At 40.4% G+C, this 16777-nt stretch overlaps 1 long non-coding RNA gene across 3 annotated transcripts in view; it reads left to right on the top strand.

Moving 5' to 3' along the window:
- The window catches only part of LOC107033169 (uncharacterized), a 204515-nt gene that overhangs the window by 76882 nt on the left and 110856 nt on the right, over positions 1-16777 (top strand). For all 3 annotated transcript variants that reach the window (XR_004190989.2, XR_012074966.1, XR_012074967.1), the window contains exons 2-3: positions 4499-4798; positions 11412-11514. This is a non-coding gene — a long non-coding RNA (uncharacterized lncRNA). The remainder of the gene's footprint in view (positions 1-4498; positions 4799-11411; positions 11515-16777) is intronic.

A 16777-nucleotide genomic window follows, 5' to 3' on the forward strand; every position in this document is an offset into this window, starting at 1 on the left:
CCAAGAGAGGTTTTTTTCTTCTTTGCCACTCCTTCTTGGAGCTCAGGAAGGGGATGGAGCGGAGCACAAGAGGCTGTTCTATCTGTTCTTTTCGCTGTTTGAGGGGAAGGAGAGGCCTAGGCATCCTGAGCCTATTTTACCATCTACACAGGATGTCTTTCCAGCATGTGCCTACCTTTGGCTATATTAATTAGGATGGAAGTGAGTTGCATCAAGCCTTTATCCCTTGTTTCTCAAATACTCAAATATATCCCTCCAGTACATTGGTCTCTTCAAATCCCCTAACTTACCTCATTGATCAGATTGTCTACCTGCTTTAGATCAGCACTCTTGTACATCTGAGATATCTTTAGCTTTTAATTGCTAATTATCTACCTATTCTGCAAATGCCCACTATTTGTATCTTCCCTTGTGAACCTCCCTGTAACCTTCCCCTTTACCACCACCCCCATAGGGACTCCCTTCTCTTTTCTCTGATTTCATAAAATTTAATGTCTGGGTTACTCATCAGTTGTTAACCTGGGTCTTAAGAAGCATTAGGCTAAGGAAGCATGTTGGGGACCAAGACCAGAAACTAAGTATCCATAAAATATGGAGTTAAGACTGAATCAGCTAATTACTGCCCCTGCCCCCGCCACTGAAAAAAAAAAAAGCAGTTAAATATTAAAAAAGACTGAGCAAACAGAAATCTCAAACACCACTGCCTCCTACCCCAGCTCCCACCCCACCATACACACACACACACACACACACACAAACACACACACACACCACGTAAAAGAGGGAAAGCAAGGCAGTGAGTTCAGAGTATATGTAAAGAATCAGGTCAGCAGGATTTGAAGGAACTGTCCGCATTCCAAGGAGAGATTGTCTAGGACAACCTCTGATTTTTATATTTCTTTCTAAAGCTAATTTTTAGTGAATTTTATGTCATAATTTTTGCTGCCACAAAGCACCCAGTACCAGCAGTTTACTTGGTAGGCATTCAATAAATCTTTTCTGAATAAATGAATAAATAGACCAAGTGATTCTTTTCAAGTGTTTACAAAAGAATACTTATCATTCAGGATAACTGAATGCAAGACCAATTTAATTCTACTTGAGACTCTAAGCTTTCTGATTGGCTCATTTGGGGGGGGCACTTTTCATAGACTTATGAATGTCATAGCTTGAATAAAATCAGATTTCCTCATTCAGTCTTTTCATTCTACAAATAAAGAATCTTTTAGGGCTAGTGATGAGGGATACATAAAAGTATACATAAGTCCCAACCTTAAGTACACAGTGGAAAAATCTTACAATGATAAATTAATCTACTAGGAAAATATTCTTTTTAAAAAATATATATAAATCAACAAATAGTAAGTACGTTTTTGTGGGTGTATAAAAAGGCACTGTTCTAGGCTGGGATATGAGTAAGACATTGAAGAAAACTACGAGAAATCAACTAGATGATCTTCTAATTCCTGAACAAGAAAATGGTGGGACTTTATGTTTGTTTTTGTAACATATTTTCATTGAATTTCTGTTGGATTCATACTTTTAAACAATATTAGCACCCTCAACAGGGGCAGTGAACTGAATTTTGGATGACCTAAGCATGGGGCCTTCTAATTTTATATCAGTGAAACTGGACCAAGAAAGGATGAGGAGTTTAATTCTGCCCCTGTGAATATCATTTTGTATGATCCAGATATGTGCTTCTTACATTCTTTTCTTAAACAAAGTGCACCTGGACTCCCATTTGTTTTATTTGAATATGTGTGTCTCTCCCATGCCTGCAGATCTTCTGTGTCTCCATGTACTATGATAAGAATTTCTACTCTTTGGGATTCTGTTCTTCATCACATTATTATTATTTTCAATTATGAAATATTTCAAACATACAAAATGTTTAAAAATGATACCATCATCAACTGCCAACCTAAGACTTAAAGCATTAAAAATACGTTAGAATCTTCTTATGTGTTTGCTACAAGAGGCTGATTGATAAAATAGCAGGAAAACAAGGCACTAAAAGTCAATCCACTGTAGTAAAAAAGCACCAAACATTACTGAGGCCTAGTTTGTCTTAGGTATTGAGGATGTAAAAAGAACTGGTATATGCCCTCTGACTTCTTTTAATTTATCTTGATGGGATATACCTGTAGAAGTTCTATTAAAAATTCAAGGATCTGAAATAGAGGATCTGAAACATCCTGCTTCAACAGTGATTGGTTGGTAATAGTTGTCTGTGGAGCTGTATTAAAAGGACTCCACCCAATGGCTTAGCCAGGAAGAGTACCAAGAGTGACCAGTGACGTCTGCCTTGGGCACAACAGAAAGGTGTGAAGCACTAGTACTGTGTTTGGAGAATCTGTCATTGTCTAAGAGCCTGGTAAGTGGTACAGGCAGAAATACAAAGTGACAAACTCAAATGAGTAGTCATCATAGAAGAGGTAATATTGAACTGGCCCTTGGAAAAAGAAGAAGCCCTAACATTAACTAAAGGTTGATTTTAGTGAGTAGAAAGAGGGTAAAAAGAGATGAGAAGATGGCAATATATTTGACATTTTAGGGATTTTAAGCAAATTATTAGGCTAGGGTGGGAAATACAGTATGGCGATCTGTTTACAATAGATTAAATTGCCTCTCACTTAAACTTTTGCCTAAGCCCAGAGAGTGAGAACAACATATTACATGACAGGTATTCCCATATCTCAAGTTAAAGTGAACACCACCTAAGCAAGACTTGTGAATGAGAATCTGAGAACTGATTGTGCAGGAGCATGATGATGATTATTTGGACTTCCATGTTTTCAGTGTATTTTGTAAGAAGTGATTGATTAGTTTTAGGATGTATTCATGAGATGAGACTGATAGTTTGCTAATTAATCTTAGCCTATCAGAAATACAAATTAGATGTGCAAATTGGAGATCTTATATAAAGATGGATTCTGATGTCAAAAGTTTTAGAAAGTAACGGGTTAACATTTTTGGAGACTTTGGTGTACTGACTTTCACTGTGACTTTTCAAGTAGAAGATAAGTGTACAGTGTTTTCCATATGTTCTCAGAACCTTGTTTCTAAGGAGCATCTTGTGGGTTGGATATTCTGTGGAATATATTTTGGTAATTTTGCTCTGGGCTAAGGGAAACCAGTGACTGAAGGAGGGTTACATGGTATAAAATATTTTAGGAGAGTTATTTTGTCAGGACTTTGATTTGATGAGAAAGAGGCTGGAAGCCTAGAGAACAGATGGGAGCCCATTGATATCGTCACTTGGACATTTGGGGATGAGGGTCCAGATGAAGGATGACAGTGGGAATCAAAATGAATATGTAGATGCAAGAGAGCATGTGAAGGACAAAAATCATCAGATGCTTCATTTTTAAAACACAGGTGACCCAGATTATGCCATGGAAAGTTTAAATGAAAAACTCAGTATAGGTGCCATTTAATGAACACTTGTTATAGGATTGATTCTACCTACCTACCTACCTATCTATCTATCTACCTATCTGTCTGTCTGTCTGTCTATCTATCTATCTATCTATCTATCTATCTATCTATCTTTATATTCCCCAGGCTAAGAGAAATGAACTTATCTATGAAAGATCACATGGCTGAAATTGAAATAATCACCAAGTGGTGTTATAATTAAGATTTTCTGGGCTACAGACATGATTTAAAAGAATATGAGCAATTAGAAATGGTTACTTTGAGATACACACGTACCATCAAAGTCTTTCAGAATAAGTAATTTAAACATGACACTCGAGCATTAAGAAGGAATTTTGCTGGGAAAAATATGTGATAGGTAATATGACATTATATTGATATTTATTCAGTTATAATATGATATAAATTGATACAATATAAATTACAGGCTACAAGTACAACTAAAAGCTCTTTAACCTCCAAAGTTTTACTTCTAAAGTTGTGGCTACAGATATTAGACAAATTTTTGAAAACAAAGTGATAGGGCAAATGAAGAATATAAAATTTACAGTCCTAGATTCATCTTAGTAGAATAGCAACAAAAGCAAATGATGATGATAGGAGTCTCAATGCAGTAGATTTTTTTATGTTAATCAAACATATAATATCTTATTGATGTATGCTATGCCTTGTATACATTCCTTTGTCTACATTATTTCCTGTTCCTCCCAGCATCTTGTGAAGTTGGTAATATTATATCTATTTTATCCATGAAGAAACTAACACTCAAAAATTAGCTCATTAAAGATTTACTTTCAGTCATCTGCAGAGCTGAAAGATAAGCTGGGTGTCTGTGACTTTTACGTTGCTTTACTTCACCTAGACTTTAAAGAAACATTAGCATTCCTCTGTATTGTTTTCTGATTACTTAAAAATTGTTTTTCAGTGTCATATAAACATATCCCTTCTTGTTTATTCAGACTGTTTACAATTCCACTTCCTTTGTGAAGCATTTTGTAAATAAAAGGGAGGTAAAAGATTGTTCTTCCTTATTAAACAGTGATTATTTACCTTCCAGGTATAAAGCATTGTTGGAGGAAGTCATTGAGAAAACTGCGAGGTGACCTGCAAACTGGACCTGGGGACTAGAAGGTGCCTCATCCCCTCTCCTGTCATTGCCCCCACATTCTACATTCTACCACCATTGCCATGTGGAGCTGTTCCAAGGATGTAGCCTTGAGAGAGTAAGATGTTGTTGAGACCTCTATGTGGTATATATGTCTGAGCCCAGTTAAGGCCTCTCTATAAACTTTTAAGATTCTGGCTGGTGGATATCGAGATCTGTTCATCTAGCAACTGCCCAAGACAAGCCTCTTAAGTAAGTTCCCTTGCTTATTAAGTCTGTAACATACCAATTTGTAATGATCCACCTCTTTCTTCAGTCTCTTCTTGTCTTCCGTGTATGAGGGCAAGTCTGCAAACCAATAATTGGCAAGCTAGCCAGGACACTGAAGAAATGGGCCCTGAGAAAGAGACATCAGGGAGAAATCCTGAGTTGGACATTGGCCTCTCTGTGGGGTGAGTTGGTCCATGTGTTAGATGCCTTTGGACCACTGCATGAGTATCGGGACATCCTGAAAATATCAGCTGGTCTAATGTGGTTGTTTGAGAAATTGCACAGAACACATGGTGGCAAAGAAGAGAAATGAATGGCTGCTGTAGAGGGCTGGCCTCTATAGTGGGCAGCTCATCTAGTTACCAATGCCCAACTAGAGGCTAAAGCTTGAGTTAGAGAGTTGGAAGAAGAGCTGAGGTTAGAGAAAGATGTGTGTATCCACTGCCCCGCTAGCTTCGGGCTGGCAGACAAGGTGGGAAGCAGGATAATGACTTGGAGACCTTAATGTGCCCTTTTGTAAAGCTAGGAGGGCACAAGCTGGTGGGGGCAGATTAAGGTCTGAGAGCTTTTGATGAAGCCTGAATGGTAAGAGGTGGAATTCCTGGGGAGCTGAGGAGAATGAAGAGGAGGATGCTGTGAGGATTGACAATAAAATGGGTGAAATATCTCATGCTGTCTGACCCCTAAAACAAAGAAAAGCAGAAGCATAGTGACAACAACCCTAGCCCTGGGCACAGCCTCCAACTCAGGAAACATTTCTGATGAGAGAATATACTCCTGCTGAGCTTATTACAAGAGCTACCAAGTTCCAGCCAAAGACCAGGGAAAAAATCCAGACATGGTTGTTATATCCAAGGAATATGAGAGGGCAGTGAGATTTCTCTGACCAGGCAGAAGACAGGGAAAATGAGCAAAGTCACCACACACCTTGCCTTCAGGCAGCACCTGCATGGTATATAATGGGTTCAGAGAACTTACTCCCTTATATGTTGGACTATCCTAGTATGCTGGGAGTCTTGGCCTCAATAAGGATTTTCCTGGGTACATGGAACCTTGGAAATCTATAAAGTGGTGCAACAAATTCTTAGAGAGTTGGGAATGAGACAGGCAGTCTACTCCCCTGCCTTTGAAAGCCCTAAGTGGGCCACATTCACTGCAGGAATGAAAGCCAACATACTCCAGTTTGGGACGCACCCCCAGCACCTGGCTTGGGAAGCTGATACTCATGCCGACTCCAGTTGTGGGACAAGACATTTATAATTTTTTATAATTGTTATATATTGCTCATTTGGGGGAAACTGACAAGTCTCAGGAACAGGTACCAGGCCATGGGGAAGACTGAGATGGAGAGGAAGATCAGAAAGCCAAAAGGCTGTCCCAGTTGACTGTAAAGGGTCTAGTAATAGTAGCCTAAAGGCAAATGTGGTTTAATCTTCTTGCTTCCAGGATCCCACCTGAAAAGATACACCAAACCTTCTGAAGTTTCCTGGCACCCTCAGTTCCTTTGATGGTTATGGAGGGCAAATAGTTATGGTCAGGAAGTTCCTTTGGCACTACGAATTGTGCATTCTTCCCCATGAGAATACAAAGTTTGACCTGCTCAATACTGAGGGGACATATTTGATGCTAATATCCTACAAAGTCAAACTCCGCAACCCTCTACTGGTGAATTCCACCTCAAGGTTACAGTAACCAAACTAGCGCTGAAGGGCAACACCAAATGGGAACCAGTAAGCCTACTGCCCCACAAAGAGTCGTAATTGTCAAACAATATAATTTGCTTGAGGGGCATAGGAAATAGGAAAAACTATCCAAGAACTGAGTGGTATTGTATGCCCACTTTCAACAGCCCAAAATGACTAGTAAGTAGCCATGGACTGTCTAGAATTGAACAAAGTGGTGCCCCCATCCATGTGGCTATGCTCAACATTGCCACCACCTTGAATACCTTGGCCATGGTCCTAGGAGTATTCACAAATGCTTTTTCAGTATACCCCTGGCCACTGAATCACAAGATCAACTTTCCTTCATGTGGGAGGGGCAACAGTGGGCCTTTCAAGTTTTTTTTTTTAAGGCTGCGTGCACCGTACAGCATGGGATGGTAGTCCAGCACCTGTCCCTGTTCCTTTTTCCAGCATCAGTAAAATGGGCTCATGACATTGATGCTATAGTGTTAACATACGAAACTTGCCTCTACTGCAGGACACTCTGCAGATTTTGTTGGAACCCCTACGAGGGAGAGCATGGGCAGTGAAGCCATAAAAGTTTAAGGTCCAGCCACTTCCATAAAGTTTTTGGGAGTCATTTGGTCGGATGAGATGTGTGTTGTCCAAGAAGCTGTGACCGACAATGTACAAATCTAACCAATCCCTAAGTGCATGAAAGAGGTGCAGGCTTTGTTAGGATTTGGGGTGGGGTTGGAGGACTTTTATACCCCACCTGGCATAGTACTTTCATTTCTGCCTGGTAAAGAAAAGGCAGATGTGAGACTGGAGATCAGAGCAGTAAGATGCCTTTGAGAAGGCAAAAACACTAGTGAAGCAGATTAAACCTCTGGACATCTCCCAAGCAGGGTTACCTGTGACCCTGGAACATATGGGTTGGACACCTTGGCTGAGAGAACAAAAGGAGAGAGTACCCTTAGGATTTTGGTCCCAAGGGGAAACTTGTTATAGTCCAAAAAATCAATAGCTCCTAGCTGTGTATACAGCACTTTTCCAGGTAAAGCCTCTCACGAAGCAACAGCATATCATAGTAGGAACTCCCTTCTGGTCAAGGGATGGATTGAAAATATGGTCCATCAATCTATTTCTGCCATGGCTCAAACTCCCAGTTTGATTAAGTGGCATGTCTGTTTGAAGCAGAGGATTACCTTGTCTACCAGCCTGCTGTCTCTAGATATGTAGGTGCTACTAGGCCCTGTGGAGAATGTAGATCCTCTAAATGCCCCCACCCATATTCCTATGGTAGCCCATGCAACCCGTAGAAAGGGAATGGAGAAAGTTCCCCTGAGGCCTGGTATATAGATGGAGAATTGGGGCAACCAACCTACACAGACTGTGGTCCCTGTTCTGCCCACCGCTGACACCGTCTGGATGGAAACAGGAATAGACTGTGGTATCCAGTGGTCTGAACTCAGAGCCCATTGGCTGGTGATCACTCAAGTCTTGTTTGTTAACCCTCTGCACTGACAGTTGGGCTGTTCTAAAGGAATGAACCCTATGGCTTGGATGAACAAACAGCAAGTCTCGTCATGCCTGGGAAATGCATTATCCACTGCAGTTTTTAATGGGACATCCCACCAAGATGGGTGAGCTACTTTGCACCCCTGGGTGAGGAGATACTACTCAGTCTTCACTGGGATACCGTTGTCTTGCTGCATGTCAGACCTGTTGAAACCCACTATACTTGGAATGGAGCATGCACCATTGAAAGGGGGAAAAGGTGGAAATCCTGGTATGACATATCCTGCCCCCAGTGTATCACCTCACGCCTGACAGTGCTGCTTCCCGTGGGCAAGATGTGTAGTATGCACAACCTGGTCAAATTCCTGAAGTTGCCCACCTCAATGCCAGGTGGTCATATTCCGTTCTCCACTGGTACAACCGTTAGGCTGCTGTCTTTGTTCCCCTCATTGGCCTAGGGGACATTTTAGCACACGTAGAAGCCTTTACTAAATTCACTCAGCAAGTTTTAGATGATAGCTGGAAAAAGCTATCTTCACTGAGCACTGAAACGTCTCTAATGAGAAAAGCTGTCTTTCAAAATAGGATTGCCTGGGACATTATACTGCCTTGCAAGGAGGTGCCTATGTCATCATCCAGACAGAATGTTGCATGTTCATACTTGATGAGTTTGCTAATGTATCATCTTTATTAAATCAACGAGGACACAAGTGAACACTCTGAGAGATCAGACCCCCAGTTGAGGGGTCTTCAGTGATGCAAATCATGGGACTCTTGGTGGTAAAAATGTTACTTATTTTGGGAATCACTATCTTGATCTGTGTTTTCTCTTGCGTGGGCCTCTACTGCTGCTGAGGCATCTGCCTCCAGTGCAGCCTGACAGCAGCCAAATGGGCTGCCTCTGTGCCAGTGACACCCCTTGCTGACTGCTCAGGGCACATTGTGAAAGAGAGGAGTATGTGAGGTTGTAAGAGCTGGCTCTCGAGAGGGTGGAGTGTTGGAGGAGGTCATGCAGAGGACGTGACTGCCGGTAGCCCTACAAACTGGACCCAGGTAGTCAGTGGCCTTTTACTCCCTCCCCTGTCCTTAGAATGCGCAATGTACAGCTTCTGCCCACTGTTCCCACAGTGGGAGCTATTCCAAGGACACAGCCATGAGTGAGCAACGTGTTGTTGAGACCATCTGGATGGTGTACATGACTGAACCTAGTGAAGGCCTCTATATAAAGTGTTAAGATTCTGGCTGGTGAGTGCAGTGAGCTACTTATCTTGCTGCTGCCCAAGATAAGCATTGTATGTAAGTTTCCTTGCTTACTAGAACTGCCACCTGCCAACCTGGAGTGGTTCGCCTCCTTCTTTGGTGTCCCCCTGCCCTCTTTATGGGCTCCAGTTAGCAAACCAACAAGCATAAATGTTCATTCTTGAGCTTGTATTTTGTAATCTCTTGATTTGTTTTTTAACTACATTTATTCATCTGAATGATTTTTCTGGTTAAGGAAGGAACCTTCAAATGGAAATTAGGAGGGATTTGAGACCATTAAAGCCTTTACAATTATGTTCAGTATCAAACAGAAATGGTGAAAGGTGTTATATCATCAGATACAGTCTTCAGCTGAGCACAAAGCAAATCTGAACATGGTATTCTTATGACAAAAGAAATATGGGCCTGGAACAAGAAGATTAATTCTTTGTGAAAAGGAGGAGGCTCATGTGTATTGAAAAATAATTAAAAACAAGGTCCTCTAGGGAAAGAATAACCTGGAAATAGTATTGTCAAAAAGACCTATGGTAATAGAGAAAAAAACAGTTGGAAATGAGGCTGAAATGTGATGGACACAGGAATGTTATTATAATTTTAGAGCCATCTATGGAAGCATCCCATTACTTTGCAGGAGAGAGCTGTACCTCTTCACGGGGAAGAGACACAATTACAATTGGAATAATAAATATTCTGTTTGGGGGAATCTCATTACCAGAAAATTATAGTCAAATAGAAGAAGAAGTACAGAGAGTAATAATAGTGGTTAGGCAACTGCCAGGATTGCTTCTAGAAGAGGTGATTGAAAGAATTAAATAGCTTGGTAAGGGGCAACTAAAAGGGAGGCAGTGTTTACAATCACATGGAGAACGTTAACTCTAAAGAGAAAGACATGCCAGCTATTTAGCATGGTGGTAAAGGCTGTAATTAGAAGCAATTTTTTGAGACTAGGAAAAGGGGGATTGAGGCAACAGTCATAAGACCTATTAGGACACTGACTAAGAAGTGTGCTTAGGAACACAACCTAGATTTGCAGTTTGCAAGTTTAGCTTCTGTAATTCTGAACATTTCTGTGAATCTTATATGTTCTTTCCCTTCTTTATTCCCCTTCCTCCTTATAGTTTTTATCCCTCTCATTTGAACCATAAGTTCTGTGCTCTGTTGTGTCAATACATTTTATGGATCATCTGTGGATTCCTGACCACTTAAATACATCATCTTTTAAAATTTATGTTTCAGGCTTGAGCTAGCAATTATTTTGCAAGCACTGGAAGCAACCTTTTCCTTGCAAATTTGCCTTCCTTTAGTCCATGGGGGTATTATATTTCCAGGAGCTACAGAATGCATTTTTGTAACCAGAATTTCTCAGTGTTCTAATAAAATGTATTAAAAAGTTATGATTATTGGTAACTCATTTTAAATGTTATATCATAGTATTCAGTGTTTCCTGGCCACCAAGTTTATCTTAATGTGAACTTTAAACAGGCTTGGCTTTGAGTTACAAATGCAGTGAAGTGTAGCAAAATATATATGGAGTCCTACAGAAATGCACATTGGGGGGCAGTATTCCTTTATTGTGGAGCGGCTGCCTTCTCTTGAAAGGGTGACATCACTTCTGTAAAGTCTTATCATCTAAGTTTTATAAAGAAGCAACTATAAGAAGCAAAAGTAGCAAGATGCTTTGGAAAAACAAACACCATCATCCTCAGTGGTACATAGAAATAGGCCTCCAAAGAAGACGCAAATGAGAGCAATGCAGGCATCAGTACTCAAGGAGGACTGAAGTACCTTTACTGATGTCTCCGTTCAGTGCCCTTAGGAGGAATGTTCTCTCAATCGAGAATTAAAATATTCCATGTTCTTTGCAAACTCCAGTGCCATTTGCAGGATGTCTGAAGGGGGATGTGGGAGAACTCATGCCCCAACTACAAACGACAAAGAAATATATTTTAATTGTTACAATGTTTTGGAAAAATGTTAAATTTACATCTAGAGAAATTCTTCTCTTCTTCCTTCTTCTCCTTTTCCTTTCTCTTTTGCTTCAATTAATGTTATTAGAAGTGAGATATTAAATTGCTTTAACCGACTGAAATGTTACAGCCTATATGAATGAATCATAAGAAAAGTGAGGGATTGGCCTTTCTTTTGTTCAGATGATGTCCCTGACTCACAGATGGTGCCAGTGGCCTCTTCTGCGATTGGAGATGAGGGCTGTGTGTTCACAGTGATAGCCAGAGCCTCCACTTGCTTCCTGTGGTGAGTACCACTGTGATCTGTCCTTGTGCATGGTATCCATCCCTCCCGAGAGGGTAAGTACCTTGGACCTCTCAGTCCTGTGGAGCCTGGTCATAGGATAGTACCCAGAGAGATAACTGACTGTTCCTGATTGTAGAGAAAAAAATCCTCTGTGACCTGGGCAGATACTTCTTAATTCTAGATCTAATACAGTTCAAAGGAAATAAGTAGATTGTACATGTGTCTTGAAACCTTTGCTTAGTACTTCTTAGTGAGAGAGCCCACCATTGTTATTCAAACCTGACTTAGGACCATTTTTACTTTGGAAATAGGAAAGTAGCTCTTGTGTTAACTTTCTTACTTTGCTAGTGCTGAGATGATGGGGAAAAGAGGTATGGAATTAAAAGAGGCCCATTTATGTTATAAACATAACATGATTGTATATCTTTCTTTGTAAATCTCCAAATGAAGTAGGAACCTGGATCTAGGAGCATCAGTAATAAAATAGGAAATGGGAGAACAGTGCCTCAGAATGTACTGTATCAAAGTGCTGACCCAGGACTTAGATGTTAAGAATATCGATTCTCAGTACTTCTCATTTGTAAAACCCAGTTTAATGTGTACACTTGTTCATCATCCGTACACACTCATGCACACACATGTGTATTTGTATGTACGCATACATGCATACACATATAGTTTATTTAAAAAACTGACAACTGTAGAAAAACCAGAAAGTTGGAAAATGAATAATATTTCTATAACCCAGAGTTAATTGGATAATTACTCCTAATATCTTTTTGGTTTCCCCACCAGGACTTTATTTAATGTAGTTGTGATCATCCTATGTTTTGTGTCTTTTTTTAATTTAAAATGATAATGATCATTTTATGTGCCTCTATAAACTATTTATAGACATCATTTATAAAATGTTTTAAGAGTCCACAGTATGGATAATTCCATAGTTTATTGAACCATTTCCCATATTTGGGGTTTTTGATTTCTCTCTTTCTGGCTTGCTTTCATTAAGAAAAAGTCTTCCCTTTACCCCCATCTCTCCTTTCTTTCCTTCTCTCTTGCTCTTTCTCATTTTAATAGGGACTCTGCCAAAACTTTGAGACATGTCTAGCATTTTAAAATGGGTGATGGTTTTTGGTTGAGAGAAATATTTATATCCATTAATTTTGGATATTGAAGAACCTCTTGAAAAAAAATGTGATAGCAATGGAAATGTTTCAAAAGAAAATACTGAATTATGTTTGCACATGAGTGTATATTGTGTGTGCATGTGAGTGTGTGTATGTGCACATGTGTACGTGTGTGTGCCTGTGTGCATGCTTTTATGTGTATGTGTGTGTGAGTGGGTGTGTATGTAGTGTCCATTCACCTGTGTGATAGATTAGAGGTATAGAGATGTCAGCCATCCAATAAGTGAGGCTTCGGTGGGAGATGAGTAGCTCCGTCAAACAGAATTCCTAAAATGCATTCACAGTTCAGCAGGTTTGTCAACATGGCCTTGTAGTTTGGGGTTTAATATGACAACTGGAGTGGACACCTTTTCTTCCAGCTTTATTGAAATATAATTGACATATGACGTTGTGTAAGTGTAGAGTATACAATGTGATGATTTTGATACACATGTATATTGCAGAATGTCTGTTGTGTGGGTGCCTGTCTAGATGCTCTGACACTGATGTCTGTGTGCCTGGAGGGAGAGAAGAAGAGGCATGTGTGTAAATGGAAGCATTCTATTGGCAGTTCACTGATAGCCAAGTAATACCCACAAAAATCTGCTGTGCAGCTCTCCATGGGGCATAACTTAAGGGGGTAGCATTAACTTCCTAGTTTTAAGAGGCTTCTGAGAAGAAACAGTGATATTGTTGTGAGAGCACCGGTGATGGGGCAAGTGCAGGGACTTCAGCTCAGGGCACTGGAGGCCAGTGAAGTGGTAAAGGCAGAGGCTTCAGATGGTGACTGCCTTGCGTGGTTTGGAGGCAAACATAAGATAATACTTGTCGACTTCCATAAAGTATTTTAGAAGAGCTAAGAGCCATTAAGGCTTAAGTATGGGGATTCAGATATCACTGTTAATGCAACCTTACTGATAGACTTAGGGAGTTTTGGGTCACATGACTAAAATCACAATATTCAGTCTTTGTTCATAAGGGTCTCCCTGCCCCATATTTCCAATGGTTTTCTTAAAGATGGATTCCCAGGTGATAACTTGCCAGATTTTCTGGTTTGAGTTTGCCTCAAAACAAACCCTGATACAAATATTTGTGTGCAAGAAATTTATTTGGAAGATCCCAGAATACCCAAGTGAAGAATTGAAGAAAATTAGGTGAGAAGGAAAGAAAAGCCAGTAACAGGTGTTTATTCACATGGGTAACTGGGGCTCAATCCCACTGGGCTTTCTGAGAAACCAGCCCACAGAGACGAGCAAGCAGGCTGAGGCATCTGTGCATTTATTAGTAGTGCATTTATTAGTAGCTTTCTTCTTTAAGGGTTGCTCTAGGCTCATTAACTCCCCGGTGCCTCCAGGAAATGCCTCCTTGCAGCTGAACAGGATGATAACCATAGCACTTGAGTGGGCCAGCGGGTAAAGGATGAAGCATCGACCACCGTCTACCATGCTGGGCTTACCATGTTTCTCCATTTCAGTACACTGTTCGTGTGATTCTGTGCTACATATTTAGGATTGCCATTCCTTTGCTTTCTGCCGTCTAGGAATCACAAAACTCCTAGATATCAGAGATATAATTGTCTCCAAAGTTTTTCCCAATCTCTGTGCCAAAGTTCATTTAAGCAACCAAGGCACGGAGGCCATTCTCCATTGAAGGTCATCTGTGACGTCAGCTTCTTCTTGGAAAGAAGAATTATTGAGGCAGAATCAGGCTTGAAATATGGAAGGTAAACGTACTACCATAGAAGCCTCACTCTGAGGGTGGCCTGACTTAGAGTTTTGGCTCACACTTTTGCAAATTCTCTTTATTTCCATCCCCAATTCAAGTTGTCTGATGTCAGTACCTATTTCTTTAAATAGCATTTCTTTCATTTTCCAGTACTTCTTCCTTTTACTTGTAATACATCAACCAAGAAACGTTTTGACCTTTCCTGTGTCGTATCTTTCTTTATTCCTTCTTAGTTAAGAATTTTGAAAAGAGAGAGAGAGAAAAGTAGTTAACATCTCCTCACCAAGTGGCCACACCTCAACACACAAAAAAATCTGGCTTCCACCTCTACGACTTCACTGAGAATGTTCCCATCAGTATTCACCAAAAATATATTGGCAAATCCAGTAATCACTTTTTGTTTTTATTCTGTTTGAACTTACTGATTGCTCTGCTGAGATTGTTACACACCACATAATAAACATCTCCACTTGTATAATTCACAGAGCTCAGGTTAAAAGCTGAGTTCATCACCTCTCAAACCAGCCACACCTCTTTATCCTGCCCTAAATTTGCTCCTTCTGTTACATGTTTTATCTTGGTGGTAAGCATCGCTATCTGCCTATAGCCTAAGCAAAAAGAGTTGGAGTCATTTCAGAAAAATCTCTGTTACTTATTTTCCATGTCCAGCCAGTCTTACAGTTTTTACTTCCTAAATAAACTATGTTTGAGGCTACACAATAACTCATTAAACAGTATTTCTTTTGTTCTGAACTTGTCTAATCTTTGGAAATTGCGGTTTCAGTCAAGATCTTCTGAAACTTATACTGGTTATTTCCAATGAGTATCTCATATTTATTTCAAGAATGTGTCACTCCTTTGAGATCTGTTATTTACTCTCTTTACCTTATATCTTCAATCACTTCTGAGATCAGCAGTAACTTATGCCACCGGCATCATATTACAGAAGTCCTCAGGGCCACTGCTGCCGCCTTACACAAATGTTGCTCCTACGTCTGATGTTCACACGATTTGCATTAAGGCTGTGGAAACAAAAAACTAAATATACTAAAATTGCTGAGCCCTAGTGTCCAGGACACTGGAGAGACAGTGACCCCTAGTCACTGTTGCTGCGGATACTGCTGTCGCTGTCCGTGACTGCCAGGGCATGCCTGGTGATTGTTGAGCCAGCAGTCTCCTAAATTAATCTTCTTTATGTAGTCCCTCATTATTTGTTAAATTAGGCTCTCGGCCATCTATGGCAACCTGTTTTCCAGACAAACCCAGGTACAGCTGGTTCCTAAGGCAAACAGAATTTAGGCATAACGTTGAACCTCTGCTGCATTCTGTTTCCAGTAGAATATTGAAATTTCTCTGTGCCTCAACTGAGAATCAAACTTGGAATGATAGGGATATAAAAAGTTATTTGCCTGGGTCACTCCGAAACTTCTGCTGGGGACAGACTTTCGAATACAGGCACAGGCTGTGGATGTGACACCTTCTCCTGGCACAGCAGGGTTGTAGAAGAAAAGCAATACCCTGGCAGTACCTCATGTACTTTACACGCTTTGGAAATGATAGATTTTTTTTTTTTTGAGCTGAGAGTCTTCACTTGTATCACCTTCTTACATCTAGCAGTGACACCTCCACTTACCTCTGAGATCTTCCTTGGAGCAGCATGTGTCTTTTACACGTGAGATGACTGAGGTGCTCAGGCTAGGGTGTCATCATCATTTACAATCTTTAATGCACCTTTGGTGCTCAAATTACCGAAGAGATCAGACATGATGTCCTCCAAAGCCTAAATGATTGAGCTCTTCTCATCCATATACTCACCAACTTGGTCCAGGGTGTGGAAATTACAATCTCATGATTATTTTGGTGGGTTCACTCTGGACTGTGCTACACTTAATGCTCATTTTTAGTGTGAATACACCTCTGAGGAGTCTGTTTCACTCATTTCCTCAATATGTCTAGTCGTGCCAGGTTCTAACGTATCAGTATTTTTTGTATACATTTATTTTATTACATCTCCAGTATTATTTCTCAAGGTCAGACGTTAATTCCTAGAGCCTGGTGAAGAAATCCCATGGGAGAAAAGCCTGAGTTCAAATCTCAGCTTTGCTGCTTGCTAGTTATGTGGACCCTGGTATGTTACTTACCGTCTTCTCTTATCCTAAGCTGATTTATCTTTAATCTAGAAGTAAGAACAGTGCATGCCCTGTAGGGTGATACTGGGACTGAATGACCTAATGCGTATGAAGCACTAGGAACAGAAGTCAACACATCATGCATGCTCCATAAATGTTAGCTGCCATTATTATTACTGCTTTTGCCTGGATTACCGCAGAGTTGAATTAACTGGTTTCCTAATCCTTATTTGGAGCTCTTCC

Source organism: Vicugna pacos, chromosome 8 (genome assembly GCF_048564905.1).
Source record: "Vicugna pacos chromosome 8, VicPac4, whole genome shotgun sequence".
NCBI lineage: Eukaryota > Metazoa > Chordata > Mammalia > Artiodactyla > Camelidae > Vicugna > Vicugna pacos.